The sequence below is a fragment of the Monodelphis domestica genome, chromosome 7 (genome assembly GCF_027887165.1).
Source record: "Monodelphis domestica isolate mMonDom1 chromosome 7, mMonDom1.pri, whole genome shotgun sequence".
Lineage (NCBI taxonomy): Eukaryota > Metazoa > Chordata > Mammalia > Didelphimorphia > Didelphidae > Monodelphis > Monodelphis domestica.
In genome coordinates this window covers 265,324,631-265,348,212 of record NC_077233.1, presented here as the reverse complement: position 1 = coordinate 265,348,212, position 23,582 = coordinate 265,324,631, and the positions used below count along the sequence as shown (strand labels likewise).

The 23,582-nt window shown below is 37.1% G+C and overlaps 1 protein-coding gene across 7 annotated transcripts in view; it reads left to right on the top strand.

The window, feature by feature from the left end:
- Nucleotides 1-23,582, top strand: part of EPN2 (epsin 2) — a 111,260-nt gene that overhangs the window by 50,409 nt on the left and 37,269 nt on the right. The gene's annotated exons all lie outside the window — the stretch shown is intronic.

The window sequence follows — 23,582 nt, the reverse complement described above, 5'->3', positions numbered from 1 at the left end:
TTGGAAGGAAACATGGAAAAATGGGGACACATATGTTGTTGTTGGAACTGTGAACTGATCCACCCGTTTTCAAGGGCAATTTGGAATTATGCCCAGAAAGTTATAAAAACTGGGTATATCCTTAGAACCAGCATGCTGGGTCTATTTCCCAAGGAGATTAGGAAAAAAGGAAAAGAACCTATATGTTCCAAAATGTTCATAGCAGTTCTTCTTGTGGTGCCAAAGAACTGGAAATTATGGGGATGTCCATCAGTGGCTAAACAAATTGTGGTATATGATTGTAAGGAAATAACTGCTGTGTGCCAAAAGAAAGATGAGCAAGTTCATTAAAAAAATTTTTTTGGAAAGAACTACATGAGGTAATGAAGAGTGAAATGAACAGAACCAAGAAAACACATACAGCAACAGATTTAATATTGGAAGAATAACTGAATGTTTACCTCCAGAGAAAGAACTTCCCTTCATTATAATTTAATATTTTAAAAGGTGAAGAAAATGTCAAGGAAAATAATACGATTTGTTCTGAAAAATCAGGAGTTGTTGATTGCTAAAATGGAGACATTGGAAACTTGGGTAGCAAATAATTATTTCATTATAGAGTTTGACATAAAGGACAGGAAAACTGTATGATCTGATATATATTCTACATTTACACAGGCCCTATTTCCCAAGGAATTAGAGAAAGAATGGGTAGGATTCAAAATCATAATCTTTTTCAGGAAGAATTAGCTCAGGAATAGGAAGCTTTCAGGAATGAAATTTTGAAGACATACAGCAGAGTGATTTCATTGAGAAGGAAAAAAGGGAGCTGATCATAGAAGAACAGGGAACTCATCTAGAAACTTAAGATTTAAAAAATAGAGCAATTGAAGTTTGAATCAATAGCAATGATTGAGAATAGATTAAAAAAAAGAATAGCACACTACTATAAGAATTATGTTATAAATAAGAATTATGTTATAAACCCTGCAAAGCAGAATGAACTGAAGTTAATTTTAAATGTTATGGATGGCCAAAAAAAAAAGTTTGTTTTTTTTAAAAGCATCAAAGGGGAGAAGAAAGGATTCAGTGAGGGAATAAGACTACTGTTCAAGGTGGATGAAGTATGATAGTAAGAAGACTTCATTACAATTTTCTTTTGCTACTGCCTTTTCCAAATAATCTTTGGGCTAAAAAGGGACAAACAAAATGGCTAGCAGGGAACAAAATCCAAGATAAGTCAAAAGAATGTCAGCATCTAACTGCCATGAATGAATTCAAGTCACCAGTCTCAGATGACCTACATCCTAGAGTCCTGAAAGAACTGGCAAATGGGGTTGCTAAGCCATCGTTCATGATCTTTGAAAGATCTTAAAAAATGGGAGGATTGCCATAGAACTTAAGAAGAGCAGTTGTTGCCCCAATTTTTGTAGAGTCTGTAAGGTATAGATCAATGAAATTGTTTTTTATCCTTCTCAATTCTAAAACACATTTTTAAGGAGATTGTTTTTGAGCATTGATCACTAAAGGGGTGATCACTAAAATCCATAGAGTTTTTAAAAAAACAAACCATGATGGGCTAAGCTTATTTACTTTGTTTGTAGGTCAGCTTGATTGGTAAGAGTCAGTGTGACATACCAGCCTCAGAGTAGGAAAATTCTGGTTCAGCTTCCCCATTCCCTCACTTAACCTGTCAGTATGCCAGGCTGTTGTCATAAGACTTTTAGTTTCAGAGAAGGTAGTGATGATCTGCCTCAGGAGAGGAAATTTCCTCCTCTAAATGTTCCTATACCAGTAAAATCATAAGTATAAATAGCAAGAGCCACAGACTGTGGTAGATCCATGTAAAGGCAATATAGAACACAGATCTATTATGGCCTAATCAGCATAGTGTAATTGGGAAACATTTGACAAAATAAATGTATGTCACAGAGATATATATTAATTTGTGGTTTCCTAAGTCATTAAGCAACTGAGCCTGTTTCTATGAGTTTGATATCACTTCTGTAGAAAAAGTATGATTAGATTCAAGCAAAATGTCCTTCTTGCAACATTTTTGAGTGAGATAAAAGGATGGAATATGGTCTTAGATACTGTGTGGTTTTATGGATATGAACCTGTTTGGATGCGGTACGCACACTTAATAAATGCTTGTTGATTGATGGCCAGACCCAAAGAGAATGTCACTTTGAGGGCCAGGCCTCCAGGAGAATGCCTTAGGTATCTATCACTAACTTAAACAAGACTTTGATGACTTTTCAGTTAGGCACATGGTATAAGGGTTGGAAGGTTAGCTAGCGAGTGATGAGTCCAGGTCCAAAAAAAAAATTCCATTGGATTGGGAGCATTGACTGAAATGAAGGATTGAATTCAATAAAATGACTTTTACTAGAAATATGATGTTCAGAAGGTAGTGGATTCCTGACTGGATAACCATTTGTTGGTTTTGTTATAGGAGGAATTCTTCTTCACTTATGACTTGGGTTAAATAGCATCTGAGGGCCCTTTCAACTTTGATATTCTTATTCTCCCCTTGAGTCCCAAAAATCAGTTTCACAAATATAGGATATAGGAAGTATGACTAGGTAGCAATTCCTGTGAAAAAGTCTAGGAATGTGGGTGAGGCTGAGGTCCCCAGTAGTGAGAGTGAACCCTAGTTTGCTGGGTCTCTGGGTAGCCATAGCTTAGAAAGAGCCAGACATGTAGCTTGTTCCTCAGCATGAAAACTCAAGCTCTCCTTTCCCCAAATACTGCGTTCTTCCAAGAAATTACTGATGCAGGAATTCTGTGAGAAACTTGGTTAGATGGTTATACATTGACATTGAATTATCACCTATAGAAAATTCTGTTTAGAGCCACTAAAGTCCTCTAAATCCATTGTCCCCACCCTGTGAATCATTGACTTTAATTGTGAGTGATCTAATCCCTCCGCTTGATTCAACCCTCTATAAGTATCTACCTAAAATCAATAAAGTGTCACTGATCAGCAAGAGGCCTTTGAGTCTATCTGTAAGTCTGTCCGTGACCCTCCTGATCCCAACCTCATTCCTCTTATCCCATTCCAGGACCCCTAAAGAATTTGTGGAGGCCTATGAGTTGTCACTATGATGCGGAGACCAAGAGAAGCCAATTCTAACGAGGGCTGAACTTGCCTCCGTCTAAAGCCCTTGATTGTGTTCTGGACAGCCCAGGTTAGCTGGAGAATGCCTAGAAGAGGACAGCTAGAGTAGTGAGAGCCCTGCAGGTGCCCTTGGAGGTGCAGCTAAAAGAACCGAGTAAAGAATACTAGAATGAACACGTATTTGAAGAGCTGCCTCATGGAAGAGGGCTTAGACCTGTGCGTGGCTCCAAAAGGAGAACTAGAAGCAGAGGGGGATTTGTAGAGCAGCAGCTCTAGGTTTGTAAGAAATAACTTCCTAAAATTAGAGTTAGAGACTAAAATTAAATGGACTGCCTCAGGAATAAGTAGGTTTTCCCTCATTAAGCCTTTCATGCAGAGACTAGATGGCCATTTGAAGGGGTAGAAAAGGATTCATAGGTGTGTGGTTTATTAGATGCCCTGAAGATCTTAATGATCCTGCACTGACTGAGAAATTATTAATATGGGGGGGGGGGGCAGCTGGGTAGCTCAGTGGATTGAGAGCCAGGCCTAGAGTTGGGAGGTTCTAGGTTCAGATCTGGCCTCAGTCACTTCCAGCAGTGTGATGATGGGCAAGTCCCTTAATCCGCATTGTCTAGCCCTTACTGCTCTTCTGCCTTGGAGCCAATACACAGTATTGTTTCTAAGGTGAAAGGTAAGAGTTTGAAAAAGAGAAATTATTAATATGTTTTCATTGGGACCAGTGAGGGAATGGGTTTTAGAATTTCGGACCGGATCTCTAGAGCTGGGTAAGATGATAGCATTTGAAAGCAAGGCCAGGGGAGTTTGGCTTGGAATCATGGTGAGAGCACTATTTAAGGAAATAGTGTGACAGCCAGTAACACAGGAATGGAAAGGAAAGAAAACTGTTTTACTCAGCAACAGGAATGTCTGAAAAGGGTAGGTCTGAACTTGGGTATGGGGAGATAAGTCATAGATAGTTCCAAACTTTCTCGCCTGTGAGCAAGCAATGTGATTATCATGCAACTGGAAAGAACTTCAGAGGACATCCAGTACAATCTCTTCATTTTACAGATAAGGCAGCTAACCCAGGGAGGTCGATGTGCCTAAAGGCACACACAGTTAAATTTCAGAGGTAGGATTTGACACCCCCCCCCCAAATCCTCTGACTCCACAAATGCTAGATAAAAGCATAATATCTTTCACATAATTTATGGTTTCATAATTTTGGAAAACATTGAAAATTATTACATTTAATTGGGAAAATGAAATGTCTTTGAATAAAAAAATTGAAATGTAATTGGAAAATATTTAACTATATTTATCAAAATTAATAAAATGCAGTAAAGGTAAAAAAAATTTCAGCTCCAGATGTGGCATTCTTTCCACTGTAGCTATCCCCTCGCCAAAAACCTTAGATTCAGTAGATATTTAATATTTTAACTGAATTATCTGTTTTTTTTTTAAACCCTCACCTTCCGTCTTGGAGTCAATACTGTGTATTGGCTCCAAGGCAGAAGAGTGGTAAGGCCTAGGCAATGGGGGTCAAGTGACTTGCCCAGGGTCACACAGCTGGGAAGTGGCTCAGGCCAGATTTGAACCTAGGACCTCCTGTCTCTAGGACTGGCTCTCAATCCACTGAGCTACCCAGCTGCCCCCTGAATTATGTTTTACTGAGACCCAGAAACTTATTCAGAGATGAGTTCAGATTTGGCATTGTTAATTTTGTAATAATTCATTCAAGCAGGTCCATTGATTAACTGGAAGAGAATTTAGAGTCATCTAGTCCTTTCTTTAAACATTTTAGGAAAGGCTGCATGTAATAATGGATAGCCAGAATCAGGAAGACTTGGGCTTAAAAGTCCTATCTCTGTCACATATTGACTGTGACCATGGGCAAGCCATTTAACTCATTTCTCAGTGCTCAAGACAGCTTTGATTAAATGCCAGAGAAAGTGCCAGTTTGTGTTGGTTGGAGGAAGTTCTTCACTAGGAGTCTGTTATATTGATAAGATCACAGGTTTTGTTAAAAAAAAAAAGTATTAGGGGGGGAGGGGGAGAGGGAGAACAAAAAGGGAGGGAAAGAGAGGGGGGAGGGGGAGGGAACAAAAAGGGAGGGACTAAAAAGGGAAACATCAAGGGAGGGGACAAGGGGGACTGATTCAAAGTAAATCACTGGACTAAAAGGTAGAGCCGAAGAAGAAAAGGTTAGAATTAGGGAAGGCAATCAAAATGCCAGGGAGTCCACAAATGACAATCATAACTTTGAACGTGAATGGGATGAACTCACCCATAAAACGTAGACGAATAGCTGAATGGATTAGAATCCAAAACCCTACCATATGTTGTCTTCAAGAAACACACATGAGGCGGGTTGACACCCACAAGGTCAGAATTAAAGGATGGAGTAAGACCTTCTGGGCCTCAACTGATAGAAAGAAGGCAGGAGTGGTAATCATGATATCTGATAAAGCCAATGCAAAAATAGACCTGATCAAAAGGGATAGGGAAGGTAATTATATTTTGTTAAAAGGGACTCTAGACAATAAGGAAATATCATTAATCAACATGTATGCACCAAATAATATAGCACCCAAATTTCTAATGGAGAAACTAGGAGAATTGAAGGAAGAAATAGACAATAAAACCATACTAGTGGGAGACTTAAACCAACCATTATCAAATTTAGATAAATCAAATCAAAAAATAAATAAGAAAGAGGTAAAAGAAGTGAATGAAATCTTAGAAAAATTAGAATTAATAGACATATGGAGAAAAATAAATAGGGATAAAAAGGAATACACCTTCTTCTCAGCACCACATGGCACATTCACAAAAATTGACCATACATTAGGTCACAGAAACATAGCACACAAATGCAAAAAAGCAGAAATAATGAATGCAGCCTTCTCAGATCACAAGGCAATAAAAATAATGATTAGTAATGGTACATGGAAAACCAAATCTAAAACCAATTGGAAATTAAACAATATGATACTCCAAAACCGTTTAGCTAAAGAAGAAATCATAGAAACAATTAATAATTTCATCAAGGAAAATGACAATGGCGAAACATCCTTTCAAACCTTTTGGGATGCAGCCAAAGCGGTAATCAGAGGCAAATTCATATCCCTGAAAGCTCATATTAACAAACAAGGGAGAGCAGAGATCAATCAATTGGAAATGCAATTGAAAAAACTCGAAAGCGATCAAATTAAAAACCCCCAGCAGAAAACCAAATTAGAAATCCTAAAAATTAAGGGAGAAATTAATAAAATTGAAAGTGATAGAACTATTGATTTAATAAATAAGACAAGAAGCTGGTACTTTGAAAAAACAAACAAAATAGACAAAGTACTGGTCAATCTAATTAAAAAAAGGAAGGAAGAAAAGCAAATTCACAGCATTAAAGATGAAAAGGGGGACAGCACCTCCAATGAGGAGGAAATTAAGGCAATCATTAGAAATTACTTTGCCCAATTATATGGCAATAAATACACCAATTTAGGAGAAATGGATGAATATATACAAAAATACAAACTGCCTAGACTAACAGAAGAGGAAATAGAATTCTTAAATAATCCCATATCAGAAATTGAAATCCATCAAGCCATCAAAGAACTGCCTAAGAAAAAATCCCCAGGGCCTGATGGATTCACCAGTGAATTCTATCAAACATTCAGAGAACAGTTAATCCCAATACTATACAAACTATTTGACATAATAAGCAAAGAGGGAGTTCTACCAAACTCCTTTTACGACACAAACATGGTACTGATTCCAAAACCAGGCAGGTCAAAAACAGAGAAAGAAAACTATAGACCAATCTCCCTAATGAATATAGATGCAAAAATTTTAAATAGGATACTAGCAAAAAGACTCCAGCAAGTGATCAGAAGGATCATTCACCATGATCAAGTAGGATTCATACCAGGGATGCAGGGCTGGTTCAACATTAGGAAAACCATCCACATAATTGACCACATCAACAAGCAAACTAGCAAGAACCACATGATTATCTCAATAGATGCAGAAAAAGCCTTTGATAAAATACAACACCCATTCCTATTAAAAACACTAGAAAGCATAGGAATAGAAGGGTCATTCCTAAAAATAATAAACAGTATATATCTAAAACCAACAGCTAATATCATCTGCAATGGGGATAAACTAGATGCATTCCCAATAAGATCAGGAGTGAAACAAGGATGCCCATTATCACCTCTACTATTTGACATTGTACTAGAAACACTAGCAGTAGCAATTAGAGAAGATAAAGAAATTGAAGGCATCAGAATAGGCAAGGAGGAGACCAAGTTATCACTCTTTGCGGATGACATGATGGTCTACTTAAAGAATCCTAGAGATTCAACCAAAAAGCTAATTGAAATAATCAACAACTTTAGCAAAGTTGCAGGATACAAAATAAACCCACATAAATCATCAGCTTTTCTATATATCTCCAACACAGCTCAGCAGCAAGAACTAGAAAGAGAAATCCCATTCAAAATCACCTTAGACAAAATAAAATACCTAGGAATCTATCTCCCAAGACAAACACAGGAACTATATGAACACAACTACAAAACACTCGCCACACAACTAAAACTAGACTTGAACAATTGGAAAAACATTAACTGCTCATGGATAGGACGAGCCAATATAATAAAAATGACCATCCTACCCAAACTTATTTATCTATTTAGTGCCATACCCATTGAACTACCAAAATACTTCTTCACTGATTTAGAAAAAACCATAACAAAGTTCATTTGGAAGAACAAAAGATCAAGGATATCCAGGGAAATAATGAAAAAAAACACATATGATGGGGGCCTTGCAGTCCCAGACCTCAAACTATATTACAAAGCAGCAGTCATCAAAACAATTTGGTACTGGCTAAGAAACAGAAAGGAAGATCAGTGGAATAGACTGGGGGAAAACGACCTCAGCAAGACAGTATACGATAAACCCAAAGATCCCAGCTTTTGGGACAAAAATCCACTATTCGATAAAAACTGCTGGGAAAATTGGAAGACAGTGTGGGAGAGACTAGGAATAGATCAACACCTCACACCCTACACCAAGATAAATTCAAAATGGGTGAGTGACTTAAACATAAAGAAGGAAACCATAAGTAAATTGGGTAAACACAGAATAGTATACATGTCAGACCTTTGGGAGGGGAAAGGCTTTAAAACCAAGCAAGATATAGAAAGAATCACAAAATGTAAAATAAATAATTTTGACTACATCAAACTAAAAAGCTTTTGTACAAACAAAACCAATATAACTAAAATCAGAAGGGAAACAACAAATTGGGAAAAAATCTTCATAGAAACCTCTGACAAAGGTTTAATTACTCATTCTCCAATTGATAAATGGGCAAGGGAAATGGATAGGCAGTTCTCAGATAAAGAAATCAAAACTATTAACAAGCACATGAAGAAGTGTTCTACATCTCTTATAATCAGAGAGATGCAAATCAAAACAACTCTGAGGTATCACCTCACACCTAGCAGATTGGCTAACATAACAGCAAAGGAAAGTAATGAATGCTGGAGGGGATGTGGCAAAGTAGGGACATTAATTCATTGCTGGTGGAGTTGTGAACTGATCCAACCATTCTGGAGGGCAATTTGGAACTATGCCCAAAGGGCGACAAAAGAATATCTACCCTTTGACCCAGCCATAGCACTGCTGGGTCTGTATCCCAAAGAGATAATGGACACAAAGACTTGTACAAAAATATTCATAGCTGCGCTCTTTGTGGTGGCCCAAAACTGGAAAACGAGGGGATGCCCATCAATTGGGGAATGGCTGAACAAACTGTGGTATATGTTGGTGATGGAATACTATTGTGCTCAAAGGAATAATAAAGTGGAGAAGTTCCATGGAGACTGGAACAACCTCCAGGAAGTGATGCAGAGCGAGAGGAGCAGAACCAGGAGAACATTGTACACAGAGACTAATACACTGTGGTATAATCGAACGTAATGGACTTCTCCATTAGGGGCGGTGTAATGTCCCTGAACAACTTTCAGGGATCCAGGAGAAAAAAAACACCATTCATAAGCAAAGGATAAACTATGGGAGTGGAAACACCGAGAAAAAGCAACTGCCTGAATACAGAGGTTGAGGGGACATGACAGAGGATAGACTTTAAATGAACACTCTAATGCAAATACTATCAACAAAGCAATGGGTTCAAATCAAGAAAACATCTAATGCCCAGTGGACTTACGCGTCGGCTATGGGGGGTGGGGGGGAGGAAAAGAAAATGATCTATGTCTTTAATGAATAATGCTTGGAAATGATCAAATAAAATATATTTTTAAAAAAAAAAGTATTTTAGACTTTGTTTTTTAATTTCTTCGTTTTTTTCTTCTTCTTATAAATTGGTAGGGCTTTGTTATTTGAAGTTTTTAAAAGCACCCATATAAGAATGTAATATCAAACATTATCAAAATATATCAGAAAGGCTATCTCTAGTAGATGCCTTCACTTTCTTTCCTCTAACTCTTCTTACATTCCATTCTCCAACCTTATTATTCCACCAAAACTTCTCTCTACAAAGTTATTGGTGATACCTAATTGCCAAATCTGCTTTTTAGATATAGTACATGTTTAACACTTAGATGTAGTAGGTCATTCAGAAAACAATGCAACACAGTGGAAGAAAGGTAGGAAAAATAAGTAATACTGGTTGGGAAGATTCTGCCCCTAACTTTAACTGATTATATTATTGTCATTTTATTTTATTTTTAATTGAAACATTTTATTTAATTTAGAATATTTTTCCATGGTTACATGATTCATGTTTTTTCCTCTCCTCCTCCCTCACCTCCCCCCCATAACCAATGAGCAGTTTCACTGGGTTTAAAACATGTCATTGATTAAGACCTATTTTTATATTGATATTTGCATTAGGGTGATCGCTTAGAGTCTACATCCCCAATCATATCCCCACCGACTCATGTGATCAAGCAGTTGTTTTCTTCTGTGTTTCTGCTCCCAGAAATCTTTCTCTGGATGTGAATAGTGCTCTTTCTCATAAGTCCCTCAGAATTGTCTTGGATTATTGCATTGCTGCTAGTAGAGAAGTCCTTTACATTCCATTGTGCCAGAATATATCAGTCTCTGTGTACAATGTTCTCCTGGTTCTGCTCCTCTCGCTCTGCATCACCTCCTGGAGGTTGTTCCAGTCTCTACGGAACTCCTCCAGTTTACTATTCCTTTTAGCACAATAGTATTCCATCACCAACATATACCATAGTTTGTTCAGCCATTCCCCAATTGAAGGGCATCCCCTCATTTTCCAATTTTTTGCCACTACAAAGAGCGAAGCTATGAATATTCTTGTACAAGTCTTTGTGTCCATTATCTCTTTGGGGTACAGACCCAGCAGTGCTATGGCTGGATCAAAGGGCAGACAGTCTTTTATCGCCCTTTGGGCATAGTTCCAAATTGCCCTCCAGAATGGCTGGATCAGTTCACAACTCCACCAGCAATGAATTAATGTCCCTACTTTGCCACATCCCCTCCAGCATTTATTATTTTCCTTTGCTGTCATGTTAGCCAATCTGCTAGGTGTGAGGTGGTACCTCAGAGTTGTTTGGATTTGCATCTCTCTGATTATAAGAGATTTAGAACACTTCTTCATGTGCTTATTAATAGTTTTTATTTCTTTGACTGAAAATTGCCTATTCATGTCCCTTGCCCATTTATCAATTGGGGAATGGCTTCATTTTTTGTACAATTAATTTAGCTCCTTATAAATTTGAGTAATTATAAGATCAAGGATGCCCATTATGACCTCTATTATTTAACATTGTACTAGAAACACTAGCTGTAGCAATTAGAGAAGAAAAAGAAATTGAAAAATCAGCACAATTAAGCAATACAAAAAAATTCAGTACAACTGAGCAGTATTTTGAAACAGTCTGAAAATGTGCAGTGTGTACCTGTGGATCTCTCACTTCCACAAAGGGGTCTTTATTCAAGTCCCACTTGACCTTTATAATTTTGTTATGCTTGTTTTTAATTTTTTAATTTGGCATGCAGTTGTTATTTGCCTTTTTGGAATTACTGTGAATATTGTTTTCTTGACTGCATCATTTAATAGCAATTTTTCTTTTTTATGTTATTTTCTTTTGTTTTTATTACCATACAAAACACATTTCCATATTGGTCATTGATATAAAAGCATACTCCTACAAAACCCCAAAATAAATACACTGGTGTGAAAATTAGTATTCTTTGATCCACATCCATCTGACTCAACAGTTCTTTCTCTGGAGGTGGTTAGCTTTCCCCATCATGTCTTTCAGGATTATCCCAGATCCATTGCATTGCTGAGAGTAGCCAAGTTTTCACAGTTGATCATCATATAGTATTGCAATAGTGATCTTTTCATTCTTCTCTGCATTTATGGCACACTTTCTTTCTTAAAGTACAGTGATATTTAATCTTTCAGTACCCTAGTTTGTTTTGCCAGTTGATGGCCATCTATTTTGTTTTCCAATTCTTAGCTATTACCTGAAGTGCTGCTATAAATAGTTTGGGGTTTATAGGGATTTTCTTGTTGATAGCTTATTTGGTTCAAAGGGTTCAACCATTTTGGAAAACAGTTTGGAATTATGAATGTAAAATGACGTTTTTATCAGAATGGTTGTACCATTTTAAAGCTCCACTAACAGTGTATTAGTGTATCTGTCATTCTACAACTTCTGCAACACTGATTTGACACTTTGCAGTGCAGGAGGTGAATTCAACCTCAAGGTTGTTGTGAATTGTTTGTTATTAGTCATTTTAGAGCATTCTTCTGTATGATTGTGACTACTTTGCAATTCTTCTTTTGAGAATTGTCTGTTCATATCCTTTGACCACGTATCTGTGCGGGAATGGTGCCGTTTAGTTATATTTAAACTTTTAGAATCTTCCTTATCTTTGATTTCATAAAAAAATTTTTAATGTATATTATTTAGCTCCACTTTATTAGAATACAGATTAGAGAGAGGACTTGGGATATATATATATATATATATATAGACAGACAGACAGACTAATTCAGACAACAGGTCTTATTATTTGGAAATGCTAAAATAATTTTTGAATAAAGTATTATATTTTGGACTTTACATGTATTTATAATGGTGTTTTACTGAATTAACGTGGCTTTTTATTGTTAGTTTCCAGTTTTAGTCCATATCTACAGTTCCATTTTAATAGAAGTGTCTTTATGCAAAGCTGGCTAGCTATTCAGTTTAGTATTTATTAAGGAATTGTATACAGTTCTAGGTGATGGAGAGATAAAATGTTTAGATTACTTAGGTCACATCCTCGGGTATCCTTTTTAATGTTACATGAATGGGAAATGGTTAACCACATTGTGGGAAAATTGCCAAACATAGCAAAAGAGGAAACAGAATTTCCTTCTATCACCTTTACAGTGGTGGTTTTTTTTTTTTTAAGTAAAATTAGCTAAAATTGACAAATCCTAGCACAGACAGAAACTAAGAATCAGCATGACATCATAAAAGAACAGTATATTTAAAGTATAAACATCTGCACTTGTATTCCAGCTTTAATATAACCTAGCCTCTCTGGATGTTAGTGTTTTTTCCCCCTGTAAAAAGGAAGTTGTACAGATGGAAAATTTGCAACACCTGAGCTACATTCCCAGCATCCTTTTAAGTTATGTCCTCATTTTACGTAAGGATGCTTACCCCTCGCTGTGGGGCTCTTTTTTGAGAGCTTTTGGTAAAGTGCTTCAGGTGTGAGTTACTGTCTTTTTGCTCTGCTCACTTAAATGAAAGAACCTTTTTTCTTTACCTTCTCTTTTGATTTAGTATTAAAAATCCTATATATTTTTTAAATACTAGGAGTATTTACTCATTTTTACTCCTACAAATCACTGTCCCTATCTATCTCATAGGCTTATAGAGAAAATATTTTGTAAATCTTAAAGTACTTTTTAACTGAGGTCTAATTTTTGTTTGGGGAACTTACTGTCAGGGTCAGGCAATCAATAATTATTTATTAAACACCAACTATATTCCAGGCATTGTGAATGCTAGAGATACAAAAAAGGCAAAAGATAACCCCTACCCTTACAGAGTTTATCATTATAATGTAAGGGGGAGACAGCAAACAAATATGTAGAGAACAAGTTATATACTGATTAGAGAAATGCAAATCAAAACAACTCTGAGGTACCACCTCACACCTAGCAGATTGGAATATGATAGTAAAGGAAAATAATACATGTTGGAAGGGATGGCAAAATTGGGACACTAATGCATTGTTGGTGGAACTGTAAATTGATCCAACCATTCTGGAAGGCAATTTTGAACTATGCCCAAAGGGCTTTAAAGGAATGCATACCCTTTCATCCAACAATACTACTACTAGGCTTATGTCCCAAAGAAATAATTAGAAAGGTTATACAAAAATATTCATAGCATATCTTTGTGGTGGCAAAAAAAATTGGAAAATGAGGGGGTGCCCCTCTGTTGTGGTTTATGAACAAATTGTGGTATATGATGGTGATGGAATACTATTGTACTGCAAGGAGTGATGAACTGAAGGATTTCTATATGAACTGAAAGAAGTGATGCAGAGTGAAATGAGCAGAACCAGATCGAATGCAATGGACTTTGCTACTAGCAAAGAATCTAGGACAATTCTGAGGGACTTGTGAGAAAGAATGCTATCCATATTGAGAGAAAGAACTATAGGAGTAGAAATGCAGAAGAAAAACATAAAGTATCACTTGTTTATATGGGTACATGATTTGGAATTTTGGTTTTAAAAGATTGCTCTATTACAAAAATGAATACTATGGAAATAGGTATGAAGTCATAACATTTGTATAACCCAGTGGAATTGCTTGTCAGCCCCAGGCGGGGTCAGGGAAAGAAAATGTATCAGGAAAACATGGAAAAAATATTTTTAAAACATAAAAAAGCTTATATGGGGGGAAATAAGGAAACCATTAATAAATTGGAGAGAGCAGCTTTGATGGAATAATAGGATCAAAAGCCAGATTGTAAAGAGTTAAGAAGTGAGAGAGAAAGTGGAGCCACCAAGTAGAGATGGCCTTTTTGACAAGTTTAGGTACAAAGGTGTGACAGAGGGCAGAAGAGACAAGATTATAATTAGCTGGTTTAGAAAGATTAAATGAAGGCTTTTTTCAGGATGAGGGAAACATGAGCATGTTTCAGGCAGTTGGGAATGAGCCCATAGAGAGGAAAGGAGTGAAGAAGACAGAGGGAGCAATCTGATGGAAGAAAATGGGATGGAATGTTATCACTTGAATAAGTAGAGAGGTGAGCTTTGGTAAGGTGTAAGAACACACCATTCCACAAGATTAATAATCTTTAAATAAAGTTTGAAATCCATTGGATTCCTACTCCATTATTTCATTTTATGAGTATAGAAATAATCTTGTTTTCTCAGAGGATTTTTCAGCAAGTTTTGGTAAGTTCTAGCAAGACTCAAAAAAGTTTCCAGTACAAATTCAGTGATGGCGAGTCTATCAACTGGGGATCACTTTAACTAGATCCATAGAAGCTTATTATGAGGGGATTAGCCACCAGGTGATGTGTGTATTTGTTTTTGTTTTGTTCTGAATTAGTCCGAGGTTTAGAAGATTCCCTCTAATGTGTAGAGGATTATTCTACTCTTATCAATGGATGCAGTATATGCAGTAATGAATTTATAGATCCTGGAAGTAAATATCTACTGCATAGGTAGGCAAATAGATTATCTAAGACAAATTAAAGATAATGTGAAGGATACATTTATTCTGAGCTTCAAGAGTGGAGATTAGACCAGGAATTAATGCAGAGTGAAAGGAGCAGAATCAGAACATTGTACATAGAGACTGATACAATGTGACACAATCGAATGTAATAGACGTCTCTATTAGCAGCCCTGCAGTGACCCAGGACAATCCAGAGGCACTTAGGAGAAAGATCACTATCCACATCCAGAGGAAGAACTGTGAAAACAGAAACACAGAAGAAAAAGATATGATCGATCATATAGTTTGATGGGGATGTGATTAAGGTTTTGATGTTAAAGGATCGCTCTACTGCAAATATGAATAACATGGAAATAGGTTTTGAACAATGATATATATAAAACCCAGTGGAGCTTCCGGAGGGGGGAGGTAACAGGGGGCGGGATCATCAATCATATAACCATGGGAAAATATTCTAAATGAAAAAAAAAGTATAGGTGAGTTAGGAAATAGTCCTTCTAAATATGTGGTGGTAAAAAAAATGGGAAAATGAGGGGATGCCCTCTGATTGGGGGGAATGGCTGAGCAAATTGTGGTATCTGTTGGTGATGGAATACTATTGTGCTCAAAGGAATAATGAACTGGAGGGATTCCATGTGAACTGGAAGGACCTCCAGGAAGTGATGCAGAGCAAAAGGAGCAGAACCAGGAGAACACTGTACACAGAGACTGATACACTGTGGTACAATCGGATGTAATGGACGTCTCTACTAGCAGCAATGCAATGATCCTGAATAATTTGGAGGGACTTATGAGAAAGATGCTAACCACATCCAGAGGAAGAACTGTGGGAGTAGAAACAGAGAACAAAAACAACTGCTTGATCACATGAGTTGATGGGGATATAATTGAGGATTTAGACTCTAAAATGATCACTCTAGTACAAATATTAATAATATGGAAATCGGTCTTGTTCAATGACACATGTAAAAACCCCAGTGGAACTGCTTGTTGGTTATTTGAGAGGGATGGGAGTAGGGGAGGGAAGGAACACAAATCATGTCACTATGGAAAAATATTCTAAATTAATTAAATAAACTTAACTTAAATATGACCAGTATCCTATATAGTTTTGGGAGTCTTTTATTGCTGAATGAATGAATGTCAGTGAAAAGGTTTGATTTTTAGTTTTTTACTTTAAAGTTTAAGTTAAAACTGTAAATAATAAAAATAGTGTATTTTTGATAACCCTTTAACTATAGAAATTGAAGCCTTTAACATTTTCCAGATAGTTTTGAGTCATGCCAAAATATATCAATTAACATTATATAGATGACAAAATAACTGGTAGCAGAAAGAGCTGAGAGGATTCTTTAGTGATTGGTTGAAATTGGAAATGGTTTCTTTACTCCCCAGAGAGTGACTTAAGAGAAAGCAGAGCCAGTAACTTTTATCCCAGTAGTAGTAACTATCCCAGACTTTTTTTCCCCATGTGGCCTAGAGAGTGTAATGAACCTCAAAATTCTTTAAAGTGATTAGAAAGCTGGGCTTAATAGGTTAGAATTGATCTATTCAGGCCCATCTTACATAAACATCTAACTGTCATGTGCAATGACATAAGGGATTCTTTGTGTGATAAAGATACTGTTACTAAGGCAATAAAAAACCTTTATGCTAGAATCCTTGCAACTAAGGCATGCTGTGTAGTGCTCAGCTGATATACAAGAGTTGGTGGCTGTGAATACTGATAGTAGAATTTAAAGCTAAATTAAACTAACAGTGAGGGATATTCTCTTTTAACTTGTGTTTTAATATGCCACTCATGGCATAGATCTGAGCATCTTTTAAGTGTAATTCATTTTTTTTACTATTAATAAGAGAAGACATTAAAATATTTAAAATAACTTCAGTAGTGCTTATTTGCTGGAAAGTGTAGAAGACAAGAGAGCTCTCATTTGTCTAATGTGTTTCTATTCAGAACCATGTACAATTAATTTCTGGCACTGCTGAATGCTAGTTATGGTAGGGGACCAACGGTAATTATTTTCTGGGGGAAAATGATCATAATTTTTCAAAGCACTTAGAAGTGCTTTTTCTATAAAAATTCCATTTTCCTTCTATCTTTCCTCTTAAACAAAGCAACCCCAAACTATTCAGATCTTTCCCCTTTTGTCTTCTTTGCTCTTTCATCTGTGGCAATTTTTGTTTTCATTTTTAATAGTAATTTAATCTCCCCCAATAAAATTAACTAATAGATTGTTTATTTTATTATTCCTTTTAAAAAAAAAACAACTGGCTTTATTTCTTAATTCAGTTTTGCTTATTTATCTTGATTTTAGTATTTGAATTTTTGTTTCTAGGGCTTTTTGATTTTTTTACTAATTTAAAAAAAGTTACATATGCCTAATTAATATTTTGATCTTGTTTTGTAGAAGATCATGTTTAGGGAAATAAATTTACCTCTAAGCACTGCTTTGAATTCATCTTATAGGGCAAAAAGAGCTAGGCAATGGTGTTTAAGAGATTTGCCCAGGGTCCCATAGCTAGGAAGTGTCTAAGGCCAGATTTGAATCCAGGACTTCTCATCTCTAGGCCTGATTTTTAATCCACTGAGTCATCTAGTTGCCCCTCAAACTATTTTTATTGATGATAATTTTTGTTTTGTTGTGGATTTGTTCCTGACTTTTCAGTTTTTGTAAAGGTTCTGAGAAATGTGTATACTTTTTTATTCCCATTAACTAATTGCCAGAGCGCTAACATAGCTACTATCTCTTCATCATGTTTTCTGAAGTCGGGCCATCATTTTCTACTCATTCCAAACTTACATTCCATGCCACTTCCAAGCCTTCTCCATACCATGGCTTATTGACTCACCCCCTTTATTTTTTGTCTTCCTTTCATGCTTATGTATTTCTAACCTCATCACACAGCACAGTACTTGACACATAATAAATACTTTAACTTTTGGTTAGATTTATCTAAATCTGAAAGGGGCACACTAAGAACAGTTATTATTTTAATTGTTCTTCCTGGGGGTTCATTTAGCTTTTTCTTTATTTAAATGCTTTATCATTTGGCTCATATAAATAATTTGTGTATGTACACATTATTTTACTATTTGATATCTTTATAAACATAATGCAGTTTCCCTGCTTAGCTCTTTTTACCATGTCTTTTTTTCTTTTACCTTGTCTGAGATCATCACTTCTACTTTTTTTGTATTCACCTTAGATTTCATAGATTCTTTAGCTCATCCTAATACTTTGTGAGTCCTTATTTTTTCAAGTGGGTTTCTTGTAAATAGAATGTTGTTGGATTCCAGTCTTCTACTGCCTTCCATTTTATGGATGAGTTCATCCTATTCACATTCACAGTCATGATTATTGAAGTAGTTTTTTTGTGTGTGTCATAATAAATTATTATATTTACTTTCTTTCCCCTCTATCCCACTTCATATTACAAAGAAAAAAGTTAGTGAAAGAAATAAATACTATTTATTTATTTATCGAAATGGTCTTCTCCTACTCTTTTGCCTTTCCTCAGATTTAAGTTGCTGGGTTCCTTTCTTTTTTTTCTTTTAAATGCTCCCTTTCTGATCTGTCTTCTATGACTGAATTTTTATTACTTTTCCCCCCCATTCTGTCCTCCCTTTTAACCCTCTTTTCCTCTTCTTGTCTCTGCCTATTCATTCCCTACCTCTTCCCCTCCCCCCTTAAAGACTGGATCTCCTTATCTCACCCTTGCATTAGCCATTCATGGGCTGTACTGCGCTGTTAATCACCTAGGCTTTGACCTCTCCTTCCAACATGTGCTGATTTGCCCATCCTTAGGCAGTCTTGTGTCCACCCCCTCCCCATCTCCACTTTTAGGGATGGCTCACCAAATTGGTGCTAGACGTGGTGAAGATTCTTTTAACTTTTTTTTAATAGTTTAGAGCTCCCAAACTCAAATGAGCATCCTGCCTTAGCCTTTCCAGTGGGAGGAATTACAGAATTGTGTGCCATCACACTTGGCTTTCCTGTTGAAATAGATATACATACCTACATATACATATATATATATGTATATATATAGAAAAATTTTTAAAGCCTCATTTTCCAAGATTTAATACTATGTATCAGTAATAAAGCAGAAGAGAGGCTAGGTGATTGGAGTTAAGTGACTTGCCCAGGATCACACTGGTAGGAAATGTCTTAGGTCAGATTTGAACCCAGGGCCTTCTATCTCCAGGCAAGGTATTCTATCTGCTGAGATATTCCCTCCCCACAATATTTTAAAGAAAATGTTTATGTATTTTTTAAAATATCACTATTAACTTTTCTGCAGGATCTCTTCCCCTCTCCCTTCCAAATAACCATTCCATATAACAGTATTTTTAAAGGGGGGAAAAAGGGATGGAATCAGTATAACTGATCAATATATCAAAAAAGTTTGAAGACATTCAATATGCAATATTTGTGGGCCTAACTACTTCTTCAAACAAAAGTTTGGGGTGGGAGTGTCTTCTAATATTTCTTCTTTCAAGCCAGATTATTCTTTACACTTCTGTATCATTCACTACATGGTTATTCTTTCTTTTTAGATTTCTTGGCTTTGCTTCTTCATTAGTTCCTATAATATAGATTTTTTCCATTATTCTCTCTATTCATCCTTATAGAAAGCATAGTAATATTCCGTTATTTTCCTGTGCTATAATTTGCTTATTCCTTAGTCATTGGGCCTTTACTTTGTTTCCAATTTTTTTACTACTACAAAAAGGCCTGCACCAGATATTTTGATATCAGTGGGACTCATCATTGGCCTCCTTAGGATGTAAGGAATAATAATTCCTTTACCTTGGAAGGAGTGGAATCTCTAGATCCAGGGGTAAAAGCACAGGTGGAGAATGGAGAGTCTCAAATGACACCAAAGTTGTCCGCCCTTCTTAGAAAAACTTGGGGTTAGACGGACATTAGGTTGATTCAGGAAGGCACCTCTGAGGCGCTGGTGGAGGTCGGCTAGAAAATGGCTGGTGTGTGAAGAAAAACACCTGCTTGAATACATGGGTCGAGGGTGAATGGCTGGGGATGGAAACTCTGAATGAACACCCCCAACATGGAAACAGGTTCTGATCAAGGACACAAGTCATACCCGATGAAAGTGTGCATCGGCTGCTGGGTGGGGGGAGGGGAGGGAGGGAGATGATGTGATTCTGTTAACCAAGGAATAAGGTTCTAAATTGACTAAATAAAATTAAAAAAAGAAAATGGCTGGTGTAGAGGCGTGAAGAAGTCTAAAGAAGTCCAAAAGCAGTGTAAGCTGGTGGTAGACAATATAAACATCTCCTTTAAAAAAAAAGTATAGTATCTTAGTGAGAACAATACCCAGAGTAGTTGACATACAGCAAGTCTCAGATGAAAACAGCGTCAGTAACAGGGGCGACACCAAAAACTTTGGGCCATATCAGTAATGACCGAAACACAACCGTTTCTTACCTACAACCTCTTCTTGGATATCTTCTCATACTGGCAAGAAATGGGATTCAAACCTACGCTTCTCATTGTTTGGTTTTCATCACTGTTCAAATAGGAAAAATAGAATAAGCAAAGAGGTGGAGGAAAAATTGTAGTATGTTGAAAATCTGCCTGTGAGAGGAGGGACGGACGGTAAGAACTGCCTGACTTGAGTCTTTCTTTGGGGAAGATTGAGAGAAGTAAAGGAGGTGTGCTTGGCATGTGCCTTGAATAAGAGAGTGACAAGACGCAGTCTTTGTCTCGGGCAGTACGGTGCCCGGCGGCTTCCGACAGAGGGGGGTAGACGGGCATCCTATGATGCAGGATACCGTGACCAGCAGGTTCGTGTGGGTGAAGCCTACAGAGTGAGGCTGTCATAGCCGTCGGTGTAGGTGACTTCATCAGTATTTAGGATGAACTGACGATAGACAGTCAAGGAGAGCAAAGACGTTCTGATGCCAAGCTTGGGAGAAAACCCAAAGAGCAGTGGGAATCAGGAGAGTTTGCCGAGGGTAGAGAGCGCGTGCGGACAGTGAGCACTGCGAAAAGATCGTGACGATGACATAATGGCAGGTTATCGGAAGGAGCTTCCGTGACGTGCTGCAGATTGGGCTGGAGGAGCACGTCCTGGAGATGAGGGCTTGAGAGTTGTTCGTCGAGGTCATGCTTTATAAAGCGCGTGGATTATCCAGTGGGTTACATGTAGATCTGTTTCGGGGGGTGAAAAGACAGTTAAGTGCTTACGACGTCTAAAGTGTGCCGAAAGGCAAAATAGTTCCTGCTGCCAAGGAGCAGAGATAACCAATATGGGCTCGGCTGTGGGAAAAAGAGAATCTCCATCTTGATGTTGCCGTGGCAAAGCAAAGGGTAATGCCAGCGTCCTTGCTGTTGATAAAACCGTGGTGTCAACCACAGTTCCGAGGACGTCAGCAAGAGAAAATGGCTGTGTAAAAGCGAGTCCTTTGAAGAGGGAGCATCTAGAGCACCTGCAGGGGCCGTTGCCCAGTCTAGCTCTTGATAGAAGAAGTTGCAGGCTACAGGGTCGGCTACAGCTCTATCTGCAGTCCTGGAAAATGATGCTAATAAAGCATGTATGTAGAGGTTTTAAGATTCTCAAAGTGCCTACTGATATTATTTGTTTTGATTCTAACACAGTCCTGTGAGGCATTAAGTGCTATTTAAATAGGATTGCTTAAGTCAGCCAAGAAGTGATACAGAAACTTCAAAGTCTATATTTTTAGAAATATGTATTCTTACATTTCTTTTAAACCCCCATACCTTCTGTCTTAGAATTGAAACTAAATATTGGTTCCAAGGCAGAAGAGAGCCTAGGCAGTAGGGGTTAGGTAACTTGTCCAGGGTTACATAGCTAGGAAGTGTCTGAGGCTAGATTTGAATCCAGGATCTCCTATTTCTAGGCCCCATCTCTATAACTACCTAGGTGCCCCAGTGTTGCATTTTTTAAAAATGTTGAATATTTAAATTTAATGTTTAAAAATGTGGTATTGTCATTACAGTTGTCTTTATTTTCTATATGCTTTTAAAAAGTCTGAATTCTCTATTAGCATGTTCTTGCAAATAAGAAAAGTTTAGTGAATGTATTTACAGTGTTTTTATTTCTTGAATGCCAAATTAAATGAAAAATTTTAATTGATCAACCCTTTGTAATCTTATTTTTAAAACCCAATCTTATCACTTCAGTGAGATATTTTGCCCAATATTAGTTTTTTAGCTTTTTAATACTGTATTTTTCCCCTCAGTTATATATAAAAACAATTTTTGACCTTTGGGGTTTTTTTTTAAAAGTTTGAGCCAAATTATCCCCCTCCCTCTCTGAGATGGCAAGCGGTAGGTTTTACCTGTGCAACATGTGCATTAAAACATTTTTCCACGTAAATTATTTATGGAAGAGAACACAAAAAGCAAAATGAAGAAAGTAAAATATAGCATATTTCAGTTTGCATTTAGACTCCATCAGTTCTTTCTCTGGAGGCAAATGGCATTTTTTTATCATAAGACTTGGAGATTGTCTCCAATATTACTTACCTTAATTTGCTGAATCTGGTGGTCTTTTCTCAATCATCCTTGATTTCTTTGACAAGTTTTTTACATTATTGAACCTCTCTTTCTGGATAGTCTCTCTTTTATGGGGTTCTGTGATACTACTCTTCTGTTCTTCTCTGTCTGTTTCTCTCAAACCTTTACCTTTTGAGTGCTGAGTGCTAGGTGATTGGGGTGAAGTGACTTGCTCAGGGTCACACCCTGATAGGAAGTGTCTGAGGCCAGATTTAAACCTGAGCTCTCCCTTTTCCAGTCCTGGCTCTCAGTCCACTGAGTGCTCCTCCATATCATACTTTCCAACGGAGTGGATCCAAAGGCTCTTCTTCCACCATTTTCTCTTCTCTCTCTCTATTCTCCTTGGTGCTTTCATCAGCTGCCATGGATTTCATCATCTTTCTGCAGGTGACTGCCATGTCACTAGCTCCCTATTGAACATTTCAAACAACATGCTCGGTAGGTATCTCTAGCTCAGTATGTTCAAAACAACTTTTTTTTACTGAAAGCTTTGCCGCATTTCTGAGTTTTTTTGTCATGGCTACCACATACCATCATTCCATTGTCTCAGGTCATGGTCTGAGCATTTTCCTCAACTCCTCTTACATAGTCCAGTTTTATTGTTTGCTTTCCCAACACCTCTGGTGTCCATCGCCTTCTCCTTCACCTCTAAGAGCCTGAACTATTGCAGTTGCCTCCTAATTGGTCTTATTCATCTACACAGCTGCCAAAAGGGTTTTCTTTAATTGCAGGTCTAACTATATGACTTCCCTACTCTAACCCCAGGGACTATGGTGTGTCTAGGAAAAAGTATGAACTCTTGTTTCTTCTCACCCTGCCTCAACCTACCTTTTTAGCCTCTTTATGCATTTCGCTTCTTAAATTCTTCATTCTAACCCCACTAACTTTCTTACTCCATGTCCTATCTTTGTTTGGCCCATTTGCCTGGAATATATTTCTTCACTATATTGTAGAATACCTTGTTTTCTTCAAGACTCCAATCAAGCCTCCCTTTCTACATACATATTTTGCTGACACTCCCCCACATACTGCCCTTTCTACTCAAATCACCTTCCATTTATTTTGTATTTATTCTTAACTTATATGTTCATATTGTCTCACTTGATAGAATGTAGGCTTAATGAGGGCAGAAATTGTTTGAATTTTGTCTTTGTATCCCCAGAGCCAAAAATAGTTCCTGGCTACATAG